Raw genomic sequence first — 24,796 nt, 5'->3', positions numbered from 1 at the left:
ATGTTACAATATGGCACCATACATGGGAGAATCAAGCACCTTACTAGCATTCATCTTCAAAGCAATCTTGTTCAACACTTTGGGGTAAGTTGAATAAATAAAGCAGACAGCAGTGATTACTTGATTAAAATTAATAAGAAAACATTATTTTTAATGATTTTTATCAGGTGTTAAGTGTCCTTTTAAAGTAGATGCTGCTATCACTAGATTATTTAAGAAAATAATTTTGCCTACTGATGATAGCGGAACTTTTTGTGATGTAATGGAAAAAACAATTGAAATCTTAGAAAAGCCACTGAATTCTGGGTCATAATTTATCTATGTAATAAAAAATGAAAGAAAAATATAAAGTGTAAAAAAACTTGCAAGCCAAAGTCCATTAAAGGCATAAAAATAAAACATGAAATGGACTTGCTAAAACCTGCCCACAGTACAGTTAACATGGTTCTGTATGGACATATATCAAAATTCAGTGATACCAGTTATTCAGGGGATGTTCTATTCAATATTCAAACTATTAAGTGAATATTTCATCTGTGACACAGTATTTCGTATCTGTATAACTAAAAGACCCCGTTAAAGAGCATATCAAATAGACATTGGATTGAACATATCAATGCAAATTAAAATAAAATTAAAAATCTCAAGGGTTACCGTTAATTCAAAGAGTCTCGCAGAAGTCACATTACTTATTTATTCATAATTTCTTCTGTTATGTGTGATCAGTCCACGGGTCATCATTACTTCTGGGATATAACTCCTCCCCAACAGGAAATGCAAGAGGATTCACCCAGCAGAGCTGCATATAGCTCCTCCCCTCTACGTCACTCCCAGTCATTCTCTTGCACCCAACGACTAGATAGGATGTGTGAGAGGACTATGGTGATTATACTTAGTTTTTATAACTTCAATCAAAAGTTTGTTATTTTACAATAGCACCGGAGCGTGTTATTGCCTCTCTGGCAGAGTTTGAAGAAGAATCTACCAGAGTTTTTACTATGATTTTAACCGGAGTCGTTAAGATCATATTGCTGTTTCTCGGCCATCTGAGGGAGGTAAAGGCTTCAGATCAGGGGACAGCGGGCAGATGAATCTGCATTAAGGTATGTAGCAGTTTTTATTTTCTGAATGGAATTGATGAGAAAATCCTGCCATACCGTTATAATGACATGTATGTATACTCTACACTTCAGTATTCTGGGGATGGTATTTCACTGGAATTACTCTGTTAAAAGTACATTAAACCTTTTAATAGGTATTTATTATGTTAAACGTTTTTGCTGGAATGTAGAATCGTTTGCATTTTCTGAGGTACTGAGTGAATAAATGTTTGGGCATTATTTTTCCACTTGGCAGTTGCTTGTTTTAATTGTGACAGTTTCGTTTCTCTCTCACTGCTGTGTGTGAGGGGGAGGGGCCGTTTTTGGCGCTCTTTGTTACGCATCAAAAATTTCCAGTCAGTTACTCTTGTATTTCCTGCATGATCCGGTTCATCTCTAACAGAACTCAGGGGTCTTCAAACTTCTTTGGAGGGAGGTAGATTCTCTCAGCAGAGCTGTGAGACTTATATATTGACTGTGATTAAAAACGTTGCTCTGTAATTTTTATGTTTCAAATTTAATTATTGTTACTTTACTAATGGGAACAAACCTTTGCTAAAAGTTGTGTTGTTTTTAAGGATTGATGCTATAACTGTTTTTCAGTTCATTATTTCAACTGTCATTTAATCGTTTAGTGCTTCTTTGAGGCACAGTACGTTTTTGTTAAATAAGATTGTAACCAAGTTGCAAGTTTATTGCTAGTGTGTTAAACATGTCTGATTCAGAGGAAGATACCTGTGTCATTTGTTCCAATGCCAAGGTGGAGCCCAATAGAAATTTATGTACTAACTGTATTGATGCTACTTTAAATAAAAGCCAATCTGTACAAATTGAACAAATTTCACCAAACAGCGAGGGGAGAGTTATGCCGACTAACTCGCCTCACGTGTCAGTACCTGCATCTCCCGCCCGGGAGGTGCGTGATATTGTGGCGCCTAGTACATCTGGGCGGCCATTACAGATAACATTACAAGATATGGCTACTGTTATGACTGAAGTTTTGGCTAAATTACCAGAACTAAGAGGCAAGCGTGATCACTCTGGGGTGAGAACAGAGTGCGCTGATAATACTAGGGCCATGTCTGATACTGCGTCACAGCTTGCAGAGCATGAGGACGGAGAGCTTCATTCTGTGGGTGACGGTTCTGATCCAAACAGATTGGATTCAGATATTTCAAATTTTAAATTTAAATTGGAGAACCTCCGTGTATTACTAGGGGAGGTTTTAGCGGCTCTTAATGATTGTAACACTGTTGCAATACCAGAGAAATTGTGTAGGTTGGATAAATACTTTGCGGTACCGGCGAGTACTGATGTTTTTCCTATACCTAAGAGACTAACTGAAATTGTTACTAAGGAGTGGGATAGACCCGGTGTGCCGTTCTCACCCCCTCCAATATTTAGAAAGATGTTTCCAATAGACGCCACCACACGGGACTTATGGCAAACGGTCCCTAAGGTGGAGGGAGCAGTTTCTACTTTAGCTAAGCGTACCACTATCCCGGTGGAGGATAGCTGTGCTTTTTCAGATCCAATGGATAAAAAATTAGAGGGTTACCTTAAGAAAATGTTTGTTCAACAAGGTTTTATATTGCAACCCCTTGCATGCATCGCGCCGATTACGGCTGCGGCAGCATTTTGGATTGAGTCTCTGGAAGAGAACCTTAGTTCAGCTACGCTGGACGACATTACGGACAGGCTTAGAGTCCTTAAACTAGCTAATTCATTCATTTCGGAGGCCGTAGTACATTTAACCAAACTTACGGCTAAGAACTCAGGATTCGCCATTCAGGCACGTAGGGCGCTGTGGCTAAAATCCTGGTCAGCTGATGTAACTTCTAAGTCCAAATTACTTAATATACCTTTCAAGGGGCAAACTTTATTTGGGCCCGGTTTGAAAGAAATTATCGCTGACATTACAGGAGGTAAGGGCCACGCCCTGCCTCAAGACAAAGCCAAAGCTAAGGCTAGACAGTCTAATTTTCGTCCCTTTCGGAATTTCAAAGCAGGAGCAGCACCAACTTCCACTGCACCAAAACAGGAAGGAGCTGTTGCTCGTTACAGACAAGGCTGGAAACCTAACCAGTCCTGGAACAAGGGCAAGCAGGCCAGGAAACCTGCTGCTGCCCCAAAGACAGCATGAACCGAGGGCCTCCGATCCGGGACCGGATCTAGTGGGGGGCAGACTCTCTCTCTTCGCCCAGGCTTGGGCAAGAGATGTTCAGGATCCCTGGGCGCTAGAGATCATATCTCAGGGATACCTTCTAGACTTCAAATTCTCTCCCCCAAGAGGGAGATTTCATCTGTCAAGGTTGTCAACAAACCAGATAAAGAAAGAAGCGTTTCTACGCTGTGTACAAGATCTGTTATTAATGGGAGTGATCCATCCGGTTCCGCGGTCGGAACAAGGACAAGGGTTTTACTCAAACCTGTTTGTGGTTCCCAAAAAAGAGGGAACTTTCAGGCCAATCTTGGATTTAAAGATCCTAAACAAATTCCTAAGAGTTCCATCGTTCAAAATGGAAACTATTCGGACAATCTTACCCATGATCCAAAAGGGTCAGTACATGACCACAGTGGATTTAAAGGATGCTTACCTTCACATACCGATTCACAAAGATCATTACCGGTATCTAAGGTTTGCCTTCTTAGACAGGCATTACCAGTTTGTAGCTCTTCCATTCGGATTGGCTACGGCTCCAAGAATCTTCACAAAGGTTCTGGGTGCCCTTCTGGCGGTACTAAGACCGCGAGGAATTTCGGTAGCTCCGTACCTAGACGACATTCTGATACAAGCTTCAAGCTTTCAAACTGCCAAGTCTCATACAGAGTTAGTTCTGGCATTTCTAAGGTCGCATGGATGGAAAGTGAACGAAAAGAAGAGTTCTCTCTTTCCTCTCACAAGAGTTCCATTCTTGGGGACTCTTATAGATTCTGTAGAAATGAAGATTTATCTGACAGAAGACAGATTAACAAAGCTTCTAAATGCATGCCGTGTCCTTCATTCCATTCAACTCCCGTCAGTAGCTCAATGCATGGAGGTGATCGGCTTAATGGTAGCAGCAATGGACATAGTACCCTTTGCACGTCTACATCTCAGACCGCTGCAATTGTGCATGCTGAGTCAGTGGAATGGGGATTACTCAGACTTGTCCCCTACTCTGAATCTGGATCAAGAGACCAGAGACTCTCTTCTATGGTGGCTTTCTCGGCCACATCTGTCCAGGGGGATGCCATTCAGCAGGCCGGACTGGACAATTGTAACAACAGACGCCAGCCTACTAGGTTGGGGCGCTGTCTGGAATTCTCTGAAGGCTCAGGGACAATGGAATCAGGAGGAAAGTCTCCTGCCAATAAACATTTTGGAATTGAGAGCAGTTCTCAATGCCCTTCTGGCTTGGCCCCAGTTAAAAACTCGGGGGTTCATCAGGTTTCAGTCGGACAACATCACGACTGTAGCTTACATCAACCATCAAGGAGGGACAAGAAGCTCCCTAGCAATGATGGAAGTATCAAAGATAATTCGCTGGGCAGAGTCTCACTCTTGCCACCTGTCAGCAATCCACATCCCGGGAGTGGAGAACTGGGAGGCGGATTTCTTGAGTCGCCAGACTTTTCATCCGGGGGAGTGGGAACTTCATCCGGAGGTCTTTGCCCAAATACTTCGACGTTGGGGCAAACCAGAGATAGATCTCATGGCGTCTCGCCAGAACGCCAAACTTCCTCGCTACGGGTCCAGATCCAGGGATCCGGGAGCGGTTCTGATAGATGCTTTGACAGCACCTTGGAACTTCGGGATGGCTTATGTGTTTCCACCCTTCCCGCTGCTTCCTCGATTGATTGCCAAAATCAAACAGGAGAGAGCATCAGTGATTCTAATAGCGCCTGCATGGCCACGCAGGACTTGGTATGCAGATCTAGTGGACATGTCATCCTGTCCGCCTTGGTCTCTACCTCTAAGACAGGACCTTCTGATACAGGGTCCATTCAAACATCAAAATCTAACTTCTCTGAAGCTGACTGCTTGGAAATTGAACGCTTGATTTTATCAAAACGTGGTTTTTCTGAGTCGGTTATTGATACCCTGATACAGGCTAGGAAGCCTGTTACCAGAAGGATTTACCATAAGATATGGCGTAAATACCTATACTGGTGCGAATCCAAAGGTTACTCCTGGAGTAAGGTTAGGATTCCTAGGATATTGTCCTTTCTACAAGAAGGTTTAGAAAAGGGTTTATCGGCTAGCTCATTAAAGGGACAGATCTCAGCTCTGTCCATCTTGTTACACAGGCGTCTGTCAGAAAATCCAGACGTCCAGGCCTTTTGTCAGGCTTTAGCTAGGATCAAGCCTGTGTTTAAAACTGTTGCTCCGCCATGGAGTTTAAACCTTGTTCTTAACGTTCTACAAGGAGTTCCGTTTGAACCCCTTCATTCCATTGATATAAAGTTGTTATCTTGGAAAGTATTATTTTTAATGGCTATTTCTTCGGCTCGGAGAGTCTCTGAGTTATCAGCTTTACATTGTGATTCTCCTTATTTGATTTTTCATTCAGATAAGGTAGTTCTGCGTACAAAACCTGGGTTCTTACCTAAGGTAGTCACTAACAGGAACATCAATCAAGAGATCGTGGTGCCTTCCCTGTGCCCGAATCCTTCTTCAAAGAAGGAACGTCTTCTACACAATCTGGATGTAGTTCGTGCCCTCAAGTTCTACTTGCAGGCAACTAAGGATTTTCGACAAACGTCTTCCCTGTTTGTCGTGTACTCTGGTCAGAGGAGAGGTCATAAGGCTTCGGCTACCTCTCTCTCCTTCTGGCTTCGTAGCATAATTCGTTTAGCCTATGAGACTGCTGGACAGCAGCCTCCTGAAAGAATTACAGCTCATTCTACTAGAGCTGTGGCTTCCACTTGGGCCTTTAAGAATGAGGCCTCTGTTGAACAGATTTGCAAGGCTGCAACTTGGTCTTCGCTTCATACTTTTTCCAAATTTTACAAATTTGACACTTTTGCTTCTTCGGAGGCTATTTTTGGGAGAAAGGTTCTTCAGGCAGTGGTTCCTTCTGTATAATGAGCCTGCCTATCCCTCCCGTCATCCGTGTACTTTTGCTTTGGTATTGGTATCCCAGAAGTAATGATGACCCGTGGACTGATCACACATAACAGAAGAAAACATAATTTATGCTTACCTGATAAATTCCTTTCTTCTGTTGTGTGATCAGTCCACGGCCCGCCCTGTTTTTTAAGGCAGGTAAATATCTTTTAAATTATACTCCAGTCACCACTTCACCCTTGGTTTCTCCTTTCTCGTTGATTCTTGGTCGAATGACTGGGAGTGACGTAGAGGGGAGGAGCTATATGCAGCTCTGCTGGGTGAATCCTCTTGCATTTCCTGTTGGGGAGGAGTTATATCCCAGAAGTAATGATGACCCGTGGACTGATCACACAACAGAAGAAAGGAATTTATCAGGTAAGCATAAATTATGTTTTACATTACCTAAGAGATGAGAAAGTGTAAACTAAATGAGCTAATAATATACTCTAGGACTATATGACCAGTAATATTATCTAGATTTAAATTTAAAGAACTAAAACTTAAAAACTGTTGTATATGAATCACTGAGTTTCTCAAAACCAATTTGTTAGAGAGAACTACATTCATCATGGAATGACATAAGAGCATTTATTGAGGAGTTATAAGAATAGATACATACTACACTTGTTTATGTGTTTAGCCATAAAGATAGTATCTATTGGGTCAAGTCAAGTGTCTATACACACAAGTCCATAGGTGTTTGTCACATAATGTCCCCAGCAAAGCTATGACAGAGTGGTATGGATCCTGTTGATTAAAGTAAGGCTAGGTTAGCAGTAAAAAAATTCAGAAAAACTTTATTTTACAGCTTAGTTATCAATATGTCACAACTATGATTCTTAATTTAGAAAATGTGATTTGTCAAAGATCTAAAAATGAGCATGGTGGTCCATCACCAAGTTTTAAAAAGTCAACCCAACCTGTCCTGCTAAGGGCCACAATCCAGGACCTATGGCATATACCACTATCCCACTCCATTGTATAGCATAAGAGTCCAATGCAAAACAATGACAGTTCACTCATAAGCCAGTACTGTTCTTCCATTGCAGAAAAGCAATCTCCGCTACTGTAGAAGTTTTTCTGACCGCCTGAGAGGTAAACAAGTCCAAGCTGCATAGTCTAAAACAGTATGGTGAGGGAAAAAAAGTACAGTTCCTTGAGATCAGTTCTTAATTTGAGACAGTTACCTGAAGATCCAGCAGGTCAAGATGGAGTCCTTACTAACAGTAATCAACATTATTCTGAAGAATTTCTTTCTGCTGTCCATAGATCTGCAAGATGAATATTTTCATGTTCCAATTGCAGAATTGCACATGCAGTTCCTTTGCTTTGCCATCAACAATCACCATTACCATCTTATGGCACTACCCTTTGCTATAGCCGCAGCTGCAATGGTGTTTACCAAGATTTTTTTTAACCATTCTGACTGTTCTCAGACAACAGCGGCTGCTCATTCTTCACTGCTTGGACAATATTATGCAGATTGATCCCTTTCAACAAGCATGTATTTGCAAGCTACTGTTTTTCCTGCCTGCAGACAGAATAAGAAGCCTTGGCCAATTCTGACACAGCAGGCTGTAATCAAGAACAATGTCAGCAATGATGTGGCACTTTTCACCTTGTTCATTGGTCAAGATGGCACGTGTCCTTTTCATTATCACTAAGAGGGAGAAGGGATCAAGGTCGATCCCAAATATTAAATTTTGTCAGCCTCTGATATATCTATTGCATTGGTGGATGAATCCATAGAACCTGTCCCAGGGACTTTCACTCTCAGACCCAGAGTGGGTCATTGTTAAAATAGTTTCAAGCAGCTTTGGCTGGGGAGTAGATTTTCATAATCTGACAGCACAAAGTGTCTGGGATCATCAGTCTGCAATTCTTCTTTCCAGTGCTTTGGAGACAAGGGCAATTTACAAGGCTTTTTGGCTTTTCCAATCTCAGCTCTTGAGAAAGGCTACAGGACAACAATGTCTAATGTAAAACTAAAGAAAGGTACTTTGAGAAATAGCTCCAGTATTTCTGTGCCCCAAAATAATCTATTATTTCTCATGCCATACTATCTTCCAGGGATACAAAACTGCAAATTGGATTATATCAGTCACAGCCCACTGAAGCAGGCAGAATGGAGATTGAATCTTCATCTCTTCTCAAATCCTGCCCAGATGGGGGTGTTCAGATGTGGACCTGATGGCATCCAGCTGCAATTACCAGTTGCCCCTCTTTTTCAGGTGCTTTCTCTCTCTTATGTTTAAGTGGATGCATTTCTGCATGTTTAGGATTTTGATCTCATTTACGTGTTCCTTCCAATCCCTGAATACAGCAGAAAAATGCAACTTTTCTGGCAGTGATTCCTTATTGGCTGAGGTGGCCCTGGTTTCCTCTTGTACAGATGCTGGCACATCCATGGTTCATTCTAGTGACTCCAGAAATGCTGCAGAATCCACGATATCTTGCAGTTTGAAGGGGCAAGGTTGCAGAAGTTGAATATTCCAGCACCAGCAATGTTGACATCATTAGAGGACAGGAAGAAGACTAGTTCATCTACATATTACAGAGCTGTGGCAGGGTGCTCAACTGTCTTTTAACGTTTTTTAAATCCGGTTTGGGGCCTAAGGGGTTAATCATCCATTTGCAAGTGGGTGCAATGTTGCTTTACTATATTTTTACACTGTTTTGCAGTTTAAGTGTTAGTTTTTTTCTCTTAAAGGCACAGTAACGTTTTTGTTTAATTGCTGTTTCACCTTTATTAAAGTGTTTTCCAAGCTTGCTTGTCTCATTACTAGTCTGTTAAACATGTCTGACATAGAGGAAACTCCTTGTTCAATATGTTTAGAAGCCATGGTGGAACCCCCTCTTAGAACGTGTACCAAATGTACTGATATTTCTATAAACTATAAAGACCATATTATGGCGCTTAAAGATTTATCTCCAGGGGATTCTCTGACTGAAAAAATGGAGATTATGCTATCTAACTCTCCCCATGTTGGTGTGTGGTCTTCCCGACGGCGCTAACTTACAAGACCTAAGCTCCTATAACGATAGGGTCTCTAGATACCCAAGAGGGAGTTAAAAAGAATAGTTTGGTGTTAGGAGCGCCTATTGAAAGGCTAAGTCTAATGAGGGTTTAAAAAAATTCGTCGTTTAGTATACCAGCACAAGGAGCCCAAGTGTGTAAAAATATTTACAAGTTTATTATAGCTTTAAAATTAACAAATTTATTAAGGTAATAGCTTGGTGTCTAGAATTGCAAACAGATTTATAAAAGCATAAAAGTATATGGATCCATATTACTTCATAAATAAACAATAATTAAAAACATTCAATGGTGGACTGTTTATATGATAAAATCAGTTTTACAATCTATGATAAAATTAGTTTGGGTGAAATCAAAAAGATGTAAAAATAATACAATAAAATACAATAAAATAAAATACAGAAATAATGCAATAAAATTCAGAAATGGTGTACAAAAAGCAGCAAATGGGGAGAGGTCGTGTGACCTAGGATAAGAACATATATGTGAAAGATGTCTTCCTGATTTAATTTGAGAAAAAAATGATGATCCTTTGAAAAATAAAATGAAATGGTGTTTTAAACCTGATGAAAAATGTGATAAAAATGTGTGAATCCCCTCGTGAAAAGTCAAAAAGTGTCCAAAATTAAGTCAATAATTATATAAAAAAAAGGGCAAAAAAGTCAATTATAAAAAAAGTCAATTATAAAAATCCAAAATAAGATATCAAAATTGAAAATTAAATCCAAAAGAATTTTTTAGTGATAATGTGATGTCCAATAAAAGTCAAAAATGCCACCTGTGTTTATGAATCAAACTGTGAATAGCTGAAAAAAATAGAAATCCAACTGACCAATTTCTTGAAAATATTGGATATAAGAAACCATGAATATAAAAAATGATTATAAAAAAATGTAAGACGATCCAATCCCTGTGGAAAAAGAAAAATGCAACATAGAGCAGTATCGTTTAAAATACGTTTACACAAGTAGAAATAAAACTCACCATATATGCCAACGCGTTTCGGCCCACCAATAGGGCCTTTATCAAGACTGATATATGGTTGGTGAGAGTGCTTGCTTTATACTTGTTTGGTTTGTGCAATTTGCGCCAAAATTCTCAATTGCGCCAAAAAACTCGCGCCAAAAATTAACCTTTGGACCCGGAAGTGTAAGATAGACCGGATATGTGTGGCTCCGGTTTCGGATAAATACATATATTATAATGTTATGGCACAAATGTAAGTCCTTCATTATAGACTCATTTTGTTGGTGTCCCTTAAAAGTAATGATTGGCAATTGGGGACTTGCTAGAGATATAGTAAGTGTCTTGTACCGGATGTATGGTATTTCCATTCTACCGGAAGTTAACTGAAACCGGAAATTGGTTTATGGCATGGAGACCAAAATTTGACCGGATGTGTAGTTCCGATATCTACATTTGTTACGATATTGAGGCCCCGATTTATTATTGTATAATACCCTCATTAAGGACTCATTGTGCTGGTAACCCCAAAAAATTAATTTGGCAGTTCAGGACTTACTAGACCCATAATTGGTGTCTGGTACTGGATGTCTGGAATAGCCGTTCTACCGGAAGTGGATACATACCGGAAGTTAACAGAAACCGGAAGTTGGTTTATTACGTGGAAAGCGGTATTTGTCTAGAAGAGGCGGTAGACATGTGTCTGGGAGTTGTGAATAAAAACATTGTGGAATCTTAAGTTTATTATGGGAACTTAATTGTGCTAGTTTAACTTGTGTCGTTCACCTGTTTTGTTAGAATGACATAGAATAAGATAAAATGAAATAAAGAATTTTTTGAGTGAAACTGTGATGTAGTCTCCAAATCTGAGATTCGTTAATAATTATTCACTGTAATCATGTTAATTCTGACCTAGGTGTATAATGTGAATGGATTATAATCTCAGTTATGAGAATAACCTATAGTTGTGGTAACTTCATCGCTTATAATTTAGGAGTTATTAAATCCAGACAGTTAGACATAGACATCAGGTCGTGTTTAAAATTGACATAAACGAGGTTATAAACCTCCTAATAATTTTTAAAAATAAAATTATTTAAAAATAAAAGAATATATATAAAAATATAAATTATGAAATTGTCGGAAATATAAAAGACATTAGAAGATATAAAATTGTCTTTTTGAAAAATATTTTAAAATATTAAAAATATTAAGAAATGTTAAAAACGAAAGCTAATAAAATATAATTTTTAAAAATTGTTAAAAATTGTGCATAGGGGAAGGTTCTGAATCAACCAACCGGCTGTTGTCGCTTCAAGTTGGTATTTATGTGTAGATCTATAATTATTATAGGTGTTTGATATGTGGGATCCTTCATTTAATATGTAATAGATGCGATAAGTCTTCTTTATTATTGAGACCTTTAGGATAGAGACAGTCAAGTTCATAGATCCATCTTGATTCAGCTACAAGAAGTTTTCTTTCGTAATCCCCGCCTCTCCAGTTGGGTCTTATTCGTTGAATCCCATAGTAGCTGAAATCTTTAAGGTTGCTTTTATGATGGATGGTGAAGTGTTTGTACATGGCAGTTTCAGTGTTGCCGTGTTCAACTTGTAGAATGTGCTCTCTAATCCTATCTTTTAATGGTCTTGTGGTTTGGCCCACATACTGTAGTGCACAGCTGCATTGTATTACGTATATTACGCCTTTACTTGAACACTTTATCATATCTTTGATTATATGTTCCGCCTTGGAGTTGTTGGATACGAATTTCTTGGTCTTGATACCTCTTTTGCATGCTTTGCAACTTATGCATGGATAGAAGCCCCTGATTGTCTTGCCGAAGACATCTTGTGTTCCTGTTGATCTGGAGCGTGGGACACTAGGTGATAGTATGTTTCTTAGATTGTCTGATTTCCTGTAGATGAATTTCGGTTTGTCTGCTAATATTTCCCCTATGGTATCATCGTTTTTCAGTAGAGGCCAATGTTTTTTAATTATTCCCTCTATCCGATGTCTGTTTTCACAATATTGTGTGATGAATGCTACATCGATGGTATTTCTGTCATCCGTTATTATCTTCGGTTTGTCTTTATATTTCAAGAGTTCGTTCCGATCTTTTTTCCTTACTTCTTCAATCTCTTTGTCTATCGCATCTTCTTCATATCCTCGTTCTATGAAGCGAGCTTTAATGGTCTTGGCTTGTGTTTCCCATAGGTCGGGATCTGAGCAGTTTTTTCTCAGTCTGAGTAGCTGTCCCTTGGGAATATTTCTTTTCCACCTGGAGTGGTGACAGCTGTTGATGTGTATATAATTACTACAATCCACAGGTTTGAAGTATGTTGATGTTTTGATAGTGTTGTTTTGGATTGTGATCCTAAGGTCTAGAAAAGTGATCTCTGAGCTGCTTATTTCATAGGTGAATCTTAGGTTATGTATATTATTGTTCATAACTGTAATGGTGTGTTCCAGGTCATCTCTTGTACCTTTCCATACCATGATGATGTCATCTATATAGCGATGGTATAGTACCAGGTCCGCGCCAGCTGGGCAAGAATCCCAGAAAATGGTCTCCCATTTTCCCATGTAGAGGTTAGCATAGCTGGGCGCGAACCTGGTCCCCATGGCAGTGCCACACAGTTGTTTGTAGAAGTTTCCATTGTGGTTAAAATAGTTATGAGTGAGAATGTAAGAAATCCCTTCAAGGATAAATGTTTTCTGGTTGTCTGGTACTGTTGGATCCTTGTCCAAAAAATATCGTACCGCCTCTACACCACCTTCATGTGGTATACTGGTGTAGAGTGAGGCCACATCACAAGTCACTAGTAAATAGCCTTCTTCCCAGCTAATGTTGTTCAAGATGTTGAGTATTTGTGTAGAGTCCCGTATGTAGGAGGGTAGTTTTATAACATACTTTTGTAGGTTTTTATCTAGGTACTCTGATAGATTGCTAGAGAGAGAGCCAATCCCAGATATAATAGGTCTTCCTGGTGGTTGTTGAAGTGACTTATGTATCTTTGGTAGATAATAGAACACTGGTGTAATAGGATGTTTGATTCCTATGTATCGAAATTCTTTGTCGTTCAATATGTTGTTCTCATGTGCTTCTACCAAGATGTCGTCAATTTCTTCCTTGAATTGGATCACTGGGTTGGTGTTAAGTTTTTCGTATGTATTCTGGTCAGACAGAATTCTCATACATTCCGCTTCGTAGTCGACTTTGTTAAGTACTACAATGCCACCTCCCTTGTCCGCAGGTTTGATTACAAGATCTTTGTTTTTCTCTAGATTTCTGATGGTTTGAATTTGATTCCTCGAAAGGTTCTGTTTATGTCTGTGAAGTTTAGTATTGTTGATGTTTCTCAGTTTGTTACAGACTATGGTTTCAAATGAATCAATAGCACTTCCTTTGCTTGCTGTAGGATAGAAAGTAGATTTGGGCTTCAGATCCGTATGTTGGTATTCGTCAATCACAGATTGTGTGCCATTAGTGGGGACTCTTTGTTGGTATTCTAGTGGGGATCTCATAAAGTGTCTTTTCAATGTCAGTTTCCTGACGAATTCTTTGATGTTGACAAAAGTTTCAAATTTGTTGAGCCCTTTTGAGGGTGCGAAAGAGAGTCCATAGTTTAAGATGGATTTTTCTTGTTCCGTTAGAGAAGTAGAGCTAAGGTTGTAAATACCTTTGGTGGTGGTGCTAGAGTTCAATGTTCCGGTGTCTTCTTTCTTGTTCTTTCTATTCATTCTTTTCCCTCCTCTCTTCCCTCTATGGTTTTTCTTTTTTCGTTTGGGATTTTATTTTATTGTATTTTATTGTATTATTTTTACATCTTTTTGATTTCACCCAAACTAATTTTATCATAGATTGTAAAACTGATTTTATCATATAAACAGTCCACCATTGAATGTTTTTAATTATTGTTTATTTATGAAGTAATATGGATCCATATACTTTTATGCTTTTATAAATCTGTTTGCAATTATAGACACCAAGCTATTACCTTAATAAATTTGTTAATTTTAAAGCTATAATAAACTTGTAAATATTTTTACACACTTGGGCTCCTTGTGCTGGTATACTAAACGACGAATTTTTGTTTAAACCCTCATTAGACTTAGCCTTTCAATAGGCGCTCCTAACACCAAACTATTCTTTTTAACTCCCTCTTGGGTATCTAGAGACCCTATCGTTATAGGAGCTTAGGTCTTGTAAGTTAGCGCCGTCGGGAAGACCACACACCACCATAGTATCCAGTTCTCTCTAGAATTTCCCTCGGCAGCTTTCTCGTTCTTAAAACTATACTAATAACAAATATGTTCAATATAACACACTCTATGAGAAAGGACATAACATTAGATATTAATATATCCTCTGTAAATCCAGATGGTTCAGACAAAGTCGATTTTAACTCCATCTTTAGAAATTTGGAGAAACTTCTCATTCAAGAAGTTAAATACAAAGCAGAGATTAGCTTTCTGAGAAAATGCTTAGATCTCAACATTATCCCAAAGGGGCTAATTGTTAGAAAAGATTGTGCCTTCCAAACTGACAATCCAGATTTTAATAAAAAATGGGCAGACACACTAATAACAGCCTCCAGGACACTCATGCAAACTATAATTGAGCACAGAGAAGCCATACTATTACAAGTCGACATAGACATCAAAAACAATGAAGCTGATTTAGCTGGACCAGAGGGTCTAGTCATTGAAACTCAAGATATCCTAGACAGAAAAGATAATCTTGATAAGAAAATCACCAAGATTAGGGACGACATCACACTTAAGAAAAGCAAGAAACTAAATAGAGAACTCAATCTTTTAAAGAATTTGGACAAAGATGAGAATAACACCAACAGTGAACGAAATATGGAAACTCAACCATCCACTAGTTCCAGCAATGATCCAAACAAAGAAAACGAAGGAGGATGGACAACAGTCACATACAGAAAAGACAAACCCAAATCACACATATATAAAGGGGAGAACCAATTCTATGAACACAATAAACAAAGGAACGCTTATGATAACTATGAAACTAAACCTCCACACAACAATCCAAATTGGCATACAGATAGAAATAATTACAACTGGAATGGACAACGACATAACAACCATTGGAATTCCCATCGTCATAATGGAATGAGAGAAAACTGGGAGGATGACAGGTACAACAACCAAACACGCAAGATGGGACAACAAGATAGAGAATACTATCCCCCCAGATTTGAAAGGAAACCTCAGAGAATCTTCTTTCCACACCATTCCGAAGAACCTATCTATCAAAGGAACTACTTGCCACCTTTAGGAGGGAACCAAAGACATAAGGCCCAATTTGGCTATAACCATTCCCCAAGATGGAATCAAGGGTACAACCAATCGCCAAGATGGAATAACTATGGAAGACCACAATATGGATACAGACACCATCATCATATACAAAACGGAGAACAAGGTGACAGGTTCAATTACGGAAACCGTCATCCCTTCCACCAGGACTCTTACAATCAGAGGTACACACCCCAAACACCAAATATGACACCCCACTGTGATGACAGAGAATGGAGAACCCCACGGGTGGAGCATATACAAGGGAACAACAACAGAATAAGTACCAAAGATCCAGTTGATAGTCCGCTGGCCTCATCCTCTAGAAATCATCATTTTTTAGAACTACACCAGAAGACTACCAAAGAGCTGGAGAGAACGACCACAAAGAGGAAGATGTCGAACTCAGACGACCCTCAAATCCCAAACGAAAAAAGAAAAACCATAGAGGGAAGAGAGGAGGGAAAAGAATGAATAGAAAGAACAAGAAAGAAGACACCGGAACATTGAACTCTAGCACCACCACCAAAGGTATTTACAACCTTAGCTCTACTTCTCTAACGGAACAAGAAAAATCCATCTTAAACTATGGACTCTCTTTCGCACCCTCAAAAGGGCTCAACAAATTTGAAACTTTTGTCAACATCAAAGAATTCGTCAGGAAACTGACATTGAAAAGACACTTTATGAGATCCCCACTAGAATACCAACAAAGAGTCCCCACTAATGGCACACAATCTGTGATTGACGAATACCAACATACGGATCTGAAGCCCAAATCTACTTTCTATCCTACAGTAAGCAAAGGAAGTGCTATTGATTCATTTGAAACCATAGTCTGTAACGAACTGAGAAACATCAACAATGCTAAACTTCACAGACATAAACAGAACCTTTCGAGGAATCAAATTCAAACCATCAGAAATCTAGAGAAAAACAAAGATCTTGTAATCAAACCTGCGGACAAGGGAGGTGGCATCGTAGTACTTAACAAAGTCGACTACGAAGCGGAATGTATGAGAATTCTGTCTGACCAGAATACATACGAAAAACTTAACACCAACCCAGTGATCCAATTCAAGGAAGAAATTGACGACATCTTGGTAGAAGCACATGAGAACAACATATTGAACGACAAAGAATTTTGATACATAGGAATCAAACATCCTATTACACCAGTGCTCTATTATCTACCAAAGATACATAAGTCACTTCAACAACCACCAGGAAGACCTATTATATCTGGGATTGGCTCTCTCTCTAGCAATCTATCAGAGTACCTAGATAAAAACCTACAAAAGTATGTTATAAAACTACCCTCCTACATACGGGACTCTACACAAATACTCAACATCTTGAACAACATTAGCTGGGAAGAAGGCTATTTACTAGTGACTTGTGATGTGGCCTCACTCTACACCAGTATACCACATGAAGGTGGTGTAGAGGCGGTACGATATTTTTTGGACAAGGATCCAACAGTACCAGACAACCAGAAAACATTTATCCTTGAAGGGATTTCTTACATTCTCACTCATAACTATTTTAACCACAATGGAAACTTCTACAAACAACTGTGTGGCACTGCCATGGGGACCAGGTTCGCGCCCAGCTATGCTAACCTCTACATGGGAAAATGGGAGACCATTTTCTAGGATTCTTGCCCAGCTGGCGCGGACCTGGTACTATACCATCGCTATATAGATGACATCATCATGGTATGGAAAGGTACAAGAGATGACCTGGAACACACCATTACAGTTATGAACAATAATATACATAACCTAAGATTCACCTATGAAATAAGCAGCTCAGAGATCACTTTTCTAGACCTTAGGATCACAATCCAAAACAACACTATCAAAACATCAACATACTTCAAACCTGTGGATTGTAGTCATTATATACACATCAACAGCTGTCACCACTCCAGGTGGAAAAGAAATATTCCCAAGGGACAGCTACTCAGACTGAGAAAAAACTGCTCAGATCCCGACCTATGGGAAACACAAGCCAAGACCATTAAAGCTCGCTTCATAGAACGAGGATATGAAGAAGATGCGATAGACAAAGAGATTGAAGAAGTAAGGAAAAAAGATCGGAACGAACTCTTGAAATATAAAGACAAACCGAAGATAATAACGAATGACAGAAATACCATCGATGTAGCATTCATCACACAATATTGTGAAAACAGACATCTGATAGAGGGAATAATTAAAAAACATTGGCCTCTACTGAAAAACGATGATACCATAGGGGAAATATTAGCAGACAAACCGAAATTCATCTACAGGAAATCAGACAATCTAAGAAACATACTATCACCTAGTGTCCCACGCTCCAGATCAACAGGAACACAAGATGTCTTCGGCAAGACAATCAGGGGCTTCTATCCATGCATAAGTTGCAAAGCATGCAAAAGAGGTATCAAGACCAAGAAATTCGTATCCAACAACTCCAAGGCGGAACATATAATCAAAGATATGATAAAGTGTTCAAGTAAAGGCGTAATATACGTAATACAATGCAGCTGTGCACTACAGTATGTGGGCCAAACCACAAGACCATTAAAAGATAGGATTAGAGAGCACATTCTACAAGTTGAACACGGCAACACTGAAACTGCCATGTACAAACACTTCACCATCCATCATAAAAGCAACCTTAAAGATTTCAGCTACTATGGGATTCAACGAATAAGACCCAACTGGAGAGGCGGGGATTACGAAAGAAAACTTCTTGTAGCTGAATCAAGATGGATCTATGAACTTGACTGTCTCTATCCTAAAGGTCTCAATAATAAAGAAGACTTATCGCATCTATTACATCTTAAATGAAGGATCCCACATATCAAACACCTATAATAATTATAGATCTACACATAAATACCAACTTGAAGCGACAACAGCCGGTTGGTTGATTCAGAACCTTCCCCTATGCACAATTTTTAACAATTTTTAAAAATTATATTTTATTAGCTTTCGTTTTTAACATTTTTTAATATTTTAAAATATTTTTCAAAAAGACAATTTTATATCTTCTAATGTCTTTTATATTTCCGACAATTTCATAATTTATATTTTTATATATATTCTTTTATTTTTAAATAATTTTATTTTTAAAAATTATTAGGAGGTTTATAACCTCGTTTATGTCAATTTTAAACACAACCTGATCTCTATGTCTAACTGTCTGGATTTAATAACTCCTAAATTATAAGCGATGAAGTTACCACAACTATAGGTTATTCTCATAACTGAGATTATAATCCATTCACATTATACACCTAGGTCAGAATTAACATGATTACAGTGAATAATTATTAACGAATCTCAGATTTGGAGACTACATCACAGTTTCACTCAAAAAATTCTTTATTTATTTCATTTTATCTTATTCTATGTCATTCTAACAAAACAGGTGAACGACACAAGTTAAACTAGCACAATTAAGTTCCCATAATAAACTTAAGATTCCACAATGTTTTTATTCACAACTCCCAGACACATGTCTACCGCCTCTTCTAGACAAATACCGCTTTCCACGTAATAAACCAACTTCCGGTTTCTGTTAACTTCCGGTATGTATCCACTTCCGGTAGAATGGCTATTCCAGACATCCAGTACCAGACACCAATTATGGGTCTAGTAAGTCCTGAACTGCCAAATTAATTTTTTGGGGTTACCAGCACAATGAGTCCTTAATGAGGGTATTATACAATAATAAATCGGGGCCTCAATATCGTAACAAATGTAGATATCGGAACTACACATCCGGTCAAATTTTGGTCTCCATGCCATAAACCAATTTCCGGTTTCAGTTAACTTCCGGTAGAATGGAAATACCATACATCCGGTACAAGACACTTACTATATCTCTAGCAAGTCCCCAATTGCCAATCATTACTTTTAAGGGACACCAACAAAATGAGTCTATAATGAAGGACTTACATTTGTGCCATAACATTATAATATATGTATTTATCCGAAACCGGAGCCACACATATCCGGTCTATCTTACACTTCCGGGTCCAAAGGTTAATTTTTGGCGCGAGTTTTTTGGCGCAATTGAGAATTTTGGCGCAAATTGCACAAACCAAACAAGTATAAAGCAAGCACTCTCACCAACCATATATCAGTCTTGATAAAGGCCCTATTGGTGGGCCGAAACGCGTTGGCATATATGGTGAGTTTTATTTCTACTTGTGTAAACGTATTTTAAACGATACTGCTCTATGTTGCATTTTTCTTTTTCCACAGGGATTGGATCGTCTTACATTTTTTTATAATCATTTTTTATATTCATGGTTTCTTATATCCAATATTTTCAAGAAATTGGTCAGTTGGATTTCTATTTTTTTCAGCTATTCACAGTTTGATTCATAAACACAGGTGGCATTTTTGACTTTTATTGGACATCACATTATCACTAAAAAATTCTTTTGGATTTAATTTTCAATTTTGATATCTTATTTTGGATTTTTATAATTGACTTTTTTTATAATTGACTTTTTTGCCCTTTTTTTTATATAATTATTGACTTAATTTTGGACACTTTTTGACTTTTCACGAGGGGATTCACACATTTTTATCACATTTTTCATCAGGTTTAAAACACCATTTCATTTTATTTTTCAAAGGATCATCATTTTTTTCTCAAATTAAATCAGGAAGACATCTTTCACATATATGTTCTTATCCTAGGTCACACGACCTCTCCCCATTTGCTGCTTTTTGTACACCATTTCTGAATTTTATTGCATTATTTCTGTATTTTATTTTATTGTATTTTATTGTATTATTTTTACATCTTTTTGATTTCACCCAAACTAATTTTATCATAGATTGTAAAACTGATTTTATCATATAAACAGTCCACCATTGAATGTTTTTAATTATTGTTTATTTATGAAGTAATATGGATCCATATACTTTTATGCTTTTATAAATCTGTTTGCAATTATAGACACCAAGCTATTACCTTAATAAATTTGTTAATTTTAAAGCTATAATAAACTTGTAAATATTTTTACACACTTGGGCTCCTTGTGCTGGTATACTAAACGACGAATTTTTGTTTAAACCCTCATTAGACTTAGCCTTTCAATAGGCGCTCCTAACACCAAACTATTCTTTTTAACTCTCCCCATGTGTCAGAACCTATAACTCCCGCTCAAGTGACGCCAAGTACATCTAGCGCGTCTAATTCTTTTACCTTACAGGACATGGCGGCAGTTATGAATGCTACCCTCACAGAGGTATTTTCCAAACTGCTAGGGTTACAAGGAAAGCGAGACAGCTCTGGGGCTAGAACTAATACAGAGCTTTCTGACGCTTTAATGCCTGTGTCCGATATAACCTCACAATACTCAGAAGCCGAGGCAGGTGAGCTTCTATCTGTGGGTGACATTTTAGACTCAGGGAAGGCGTTACTTCAGTCTGATTCTGAAATGACAGCGTTTAAATTTAAGCTTGAACACCTCCGCTTATTGCTTAGGGAGGTTTTAGCGACTCTGGATGACTGTGACCCCATTGTGGTTCCAGAGAAATTGTGTAAAATGGACAAATACTTTGCAGTGCCTGTTTACACTGATGTTTTGAAACTTCAAGAGTGGCGCAGCTTCAGTTTCCTCTAATACAAAACAAGAGGGAAATTTCGCCCAGTCCAAACCAGTCTGGAGACCTAACCAGGCTTGGAACAAGGGGAAGCAGGCCAAGAAACCTGCGGCTGCCTCTAAGACAGCATGAAGGAGTAGCCCCCGATCTGGGACCGGATCTAGTAGGGGGCAGACTTTCTCTCTTTGCCCAGGCTTGGGCAAGAGACGTCCAGGATCCCTGGGCGCTAGAGATTGTTTCCCAGGGATATCTTCTGGAATTCAAAGGTTCACCCCCAAAGGGGGTAAACCAGATAAAAAGAGAGGCATTCTTACGTTGCGTTCAAGACCTACTGCTTATGGGAGTGATCCACTCAGTTCCAAGAGAGGAACAGGGGCTGGGTTTCTATTCAAACCTGTTTATAGTTCCCAAAAAAGAGGGAACTTTCAGACCTATCTTGGATCTCAAGATCCTAAACAAATTTCTCAGGGTCCCATCCTTCAAGATGGAGACAATCCGAACCATCCTCCCTATGATCCAGGAGGGTCAATATATGACTACCGTGGACTTAAAGGATGCTTATCTCCACTTTCCGATTCACAGAGATCATCATCAGTTCCTCAGGTTCGCCTTCCTAGACAGGCATTACCAGTTTGTGGCTCTTCCCTTCGGGTTAGCCACTGCACCAAGAATCTTTACGAAGGTTCTAGGGTCCCTTCTGGCGGCTCTAAGGCCGCGGGGCATAGCGGTAGCCCCTTACCTAGACGACATTCTGATTCAGGCTTCGACTTTTCAAATCGCCAAGTCCCATACGGACATTGTTCTGGCCTTTCTGAGGTCTGGGTGGAAAGTGAACATAGAAAAGAGTTCTCTCTCTCCTCTCACAAGAGTTTCCTTCCTAGGAACTCTGATAGATTCAGTAGAAATGAAAATTTTTCTGACAGAAGTCAGGATATCAAAGTTTCTAACTTCTTGCCGTGCTCTTCATTCCACTTCTCGGCCATCAGTGGCTCAGTGTATGGAAATGATCAGCCTAATGGTAGCAGCAATGGACATAGTTCCGTTTGCCCGCCTACATCTCAGACCACTGCAACTTTGCATGCTCAACCAGTGGAATGGGGACTACACAGATTTGTCTCCTCTGTTAGATCTGGATCAAGAGACCAGGGATTCTCTTCTCTGGTGGTTATCTCAGGTTCATCTGTCCAGGGGAATGAGTTTCCGCAGGCCAGAGTGGACTATAGTGATGACAGATGCCAGCCTTCTGGGCTGGGGCGCAGTCTGGAACTCCCTGAAGGCTCAGGGTTCGTGGACTCAGGAGGAAGCCCTTCTTCCGATAAACATTCTGGAACTAAGAGCGATATTCAACGCTCTTCAGGCTTAGCCTCAACTAGCTGCGGCCAGGTTCATCAGATTTCAGTCGGACAATATCACAACTGTAGCCTATATCAACCATCAGGGGGGAACAAGGAGTCTATGGGCAGAGGTTCACTCTTGCCATCTCTCAGCTATCCATATCCCAGGAGTAGAGAACTGGGAGGCGGATTTTCTAAGTCGGCAGACTTTTCATTCGGGGGAGTGGGAGCTCCATCCGGAGGTATTTGCCCAGCTGATTCAACTATGGGGCAAACCAGAACTGGATCTGATGGCGTCTCGTCAGAACGCCAAGCTTCCTTGTTATGGGTCCAGGTCAAGGGATCCCCAGGCAACGCTGATAGATGCTCTAGCAGTGCCCTGGTCCTTCAGCCTGGCTTATGTGTTTCCACCGTTTCCTCTCCTCCCTCGTCTGATTGCCAAGATCAAGCAGGAGAGAGCTTCTGTGATTTTGATAGCACCTGCGTGGCCACGCAGGACTTGGTATGCAGATCTGGTGGACATGTCATCCTCTCCACCATGGACTCTGCCGCTGAGGCAGGACCTTCTACTCCAAGGTCCATTCAAACATCCAAATCTATTTTCTCTGCGTCTGACTGCTTGGAGATTGAACGCTTGATTTTATCAAAACATGGTTTCTCTGAGTCGGTCATTGATACCTTGATTCAGGCTTGAAAGCCTGTCACCAGGAAAATCTATCATAAGATATGGTGTAAATATCTTCATTGGTGTGAATCCAAGGGTTACTTGTGGAGTAAGGTCAGGATTCCTAGGATACTATCTTTTCTCCAAGAAGGATTGGAAAAGGGATTATCGGCTAGTTCCTTAAAGGGACAGATTTCTGCTCTGTCTATTCTTTTGCACAAGCGCCTGGCTGATGTTCCAGACGTTCAGGCGTTTTGTCAGGCTTTGGTTAGAATCAGGCCTGTGTTTAAACCTGTTGCTCTGCCATGGAGTTTAAATTTAGTCCTTAAAGTTCTTCAAGGGGTTCCGTTTGAACCCTTGCATTCCATAGATATCAAACTTTTATCTTGGAAAGTTCTGTTTTTAGTAGCTATCTCTTCGGCTCGAAGAGTTTCAGAGTTATCTGCCTTGCAGTGTGATTCTCCTTATCTGATCTTCCATGCAGATAAGGTAGTTTTGGTAACCAAACCTGGGTTTCTTCCTAAGGTAGTATCTAATAGGAATATCAATCAGGAAATTGTTGTTCCGTCACTGTGTCCTAATCCTTCTTCAAAGAAGGAACGTCTGTTACACAATCTTGACGTGGTTCGTGCTTTAAAGTTTTACTTGCAAGCTACTAAGGATTTCCGTCAAACATCTGCATTGTTTGTTGTCTACTCTGGAAAGAGGAGAGGTCAAAAGGCTTCGGCAACTTCTCTTTCTTTTTGGCTGAGAAGCATAATCCGTTTAGCTTATGAGACTGCTGGCCAGCAGCCTCCTGAAAGAATTACAGCTCATTCTACTAGAGCGGTAGCTTCCACATGGGCTTTTAAACATGAGGCCTCTGTTGAACAGATTTGTAAGGCGGCGACTTGGTCTTCGCTTCATACTTTTTCTAAATTCTACAAATGTTATACTTTTGCTTCCTCGGAGGCTATTTTTGGGAGAAAGGTCTTACAGGCAGTGGTGCCTTCCGTTTAAGTGCTTGCCTTGTCCCTCCCTTCATCCGTGTCCTAAAGCTTTGGTATTGGTATCCCACAAGTAATGGATGAACCCGTGGACTGGATACACCTTTACAAGAGAAAACAAAATTTATGCTTACCTGATAAATTTCATGGCCCGCCCTGTCACTTTAAGGCAGGTGTTTTTATTTTTTAATCTACAGTCACCACTGCACCCTATAGTTTCTCCTTTTTCTTGTCTTCGGTCGAATGACTGGAGGTGGGGGTTAGGGGAGGAGATATATAGACAGCTCTGCTCTGGGTGTCCTCTTGCAACTTCCTGTTGGGAAGGAGAATATCCCACAAGTAATGGATGAACCCGTGGACTGGATACACCACAAGAGAAAGAAATTTATCAGGTAAGCATAAATTTTGTTTTTGTGTTGAGTAATTTATTTTTTATTGCTTGTCCATTTTTCCCCCCACCAATTATACCTTCTTGCAATTGGGTTGTATTTGTCTGGTTATTATTAGCCAGGGAGAGCCAAGATAGCTAGAAATTAATATTAACATATACAGCAATTTTTACATCTTGGCTCATATCCCTGGATAATAATCCCACTGGGGTAACACTGCTTATTATATAGTGATAGGGGAAGGGTTCTCATTGGTGATTATTATTTTTATAAATATGAGCCAAG

The 24,796-nt window shown here is 39.4% G+C and overlaps 1 protein-coding gene across 1 annotated transcript in view; it reads left to right on the top strand.

Moving 5' to 3' along the window:
• The window catches only part of LOC128660487 (mucin-12), a 770,239-nt gene that overhangs the window by 563,845 nt on the left and 181,598 nt on the right, over window positions 1-24,796 (top strand). The gene's annotated exons all lie outside the window — the stretch shown is intronic.

This window comes from Bombina bombina, chromosome 5 (genome assembly GCF_027579735.1).
Source record: "Bombina bombina isolate aBomBom1 chromosome 5, aBomBom1.pri, whole genome shotgun sequence".
In the NCBI taxonomy this organism is placed as follows: Eukaryota; Metazoa; Chordata; class Amphibia; order Anura; family Bombinatoridae; genus Bombina; species Bombina bombina.
This window is presented reverse-complemented; position numbering and strand designations above follow the sequence as displayed.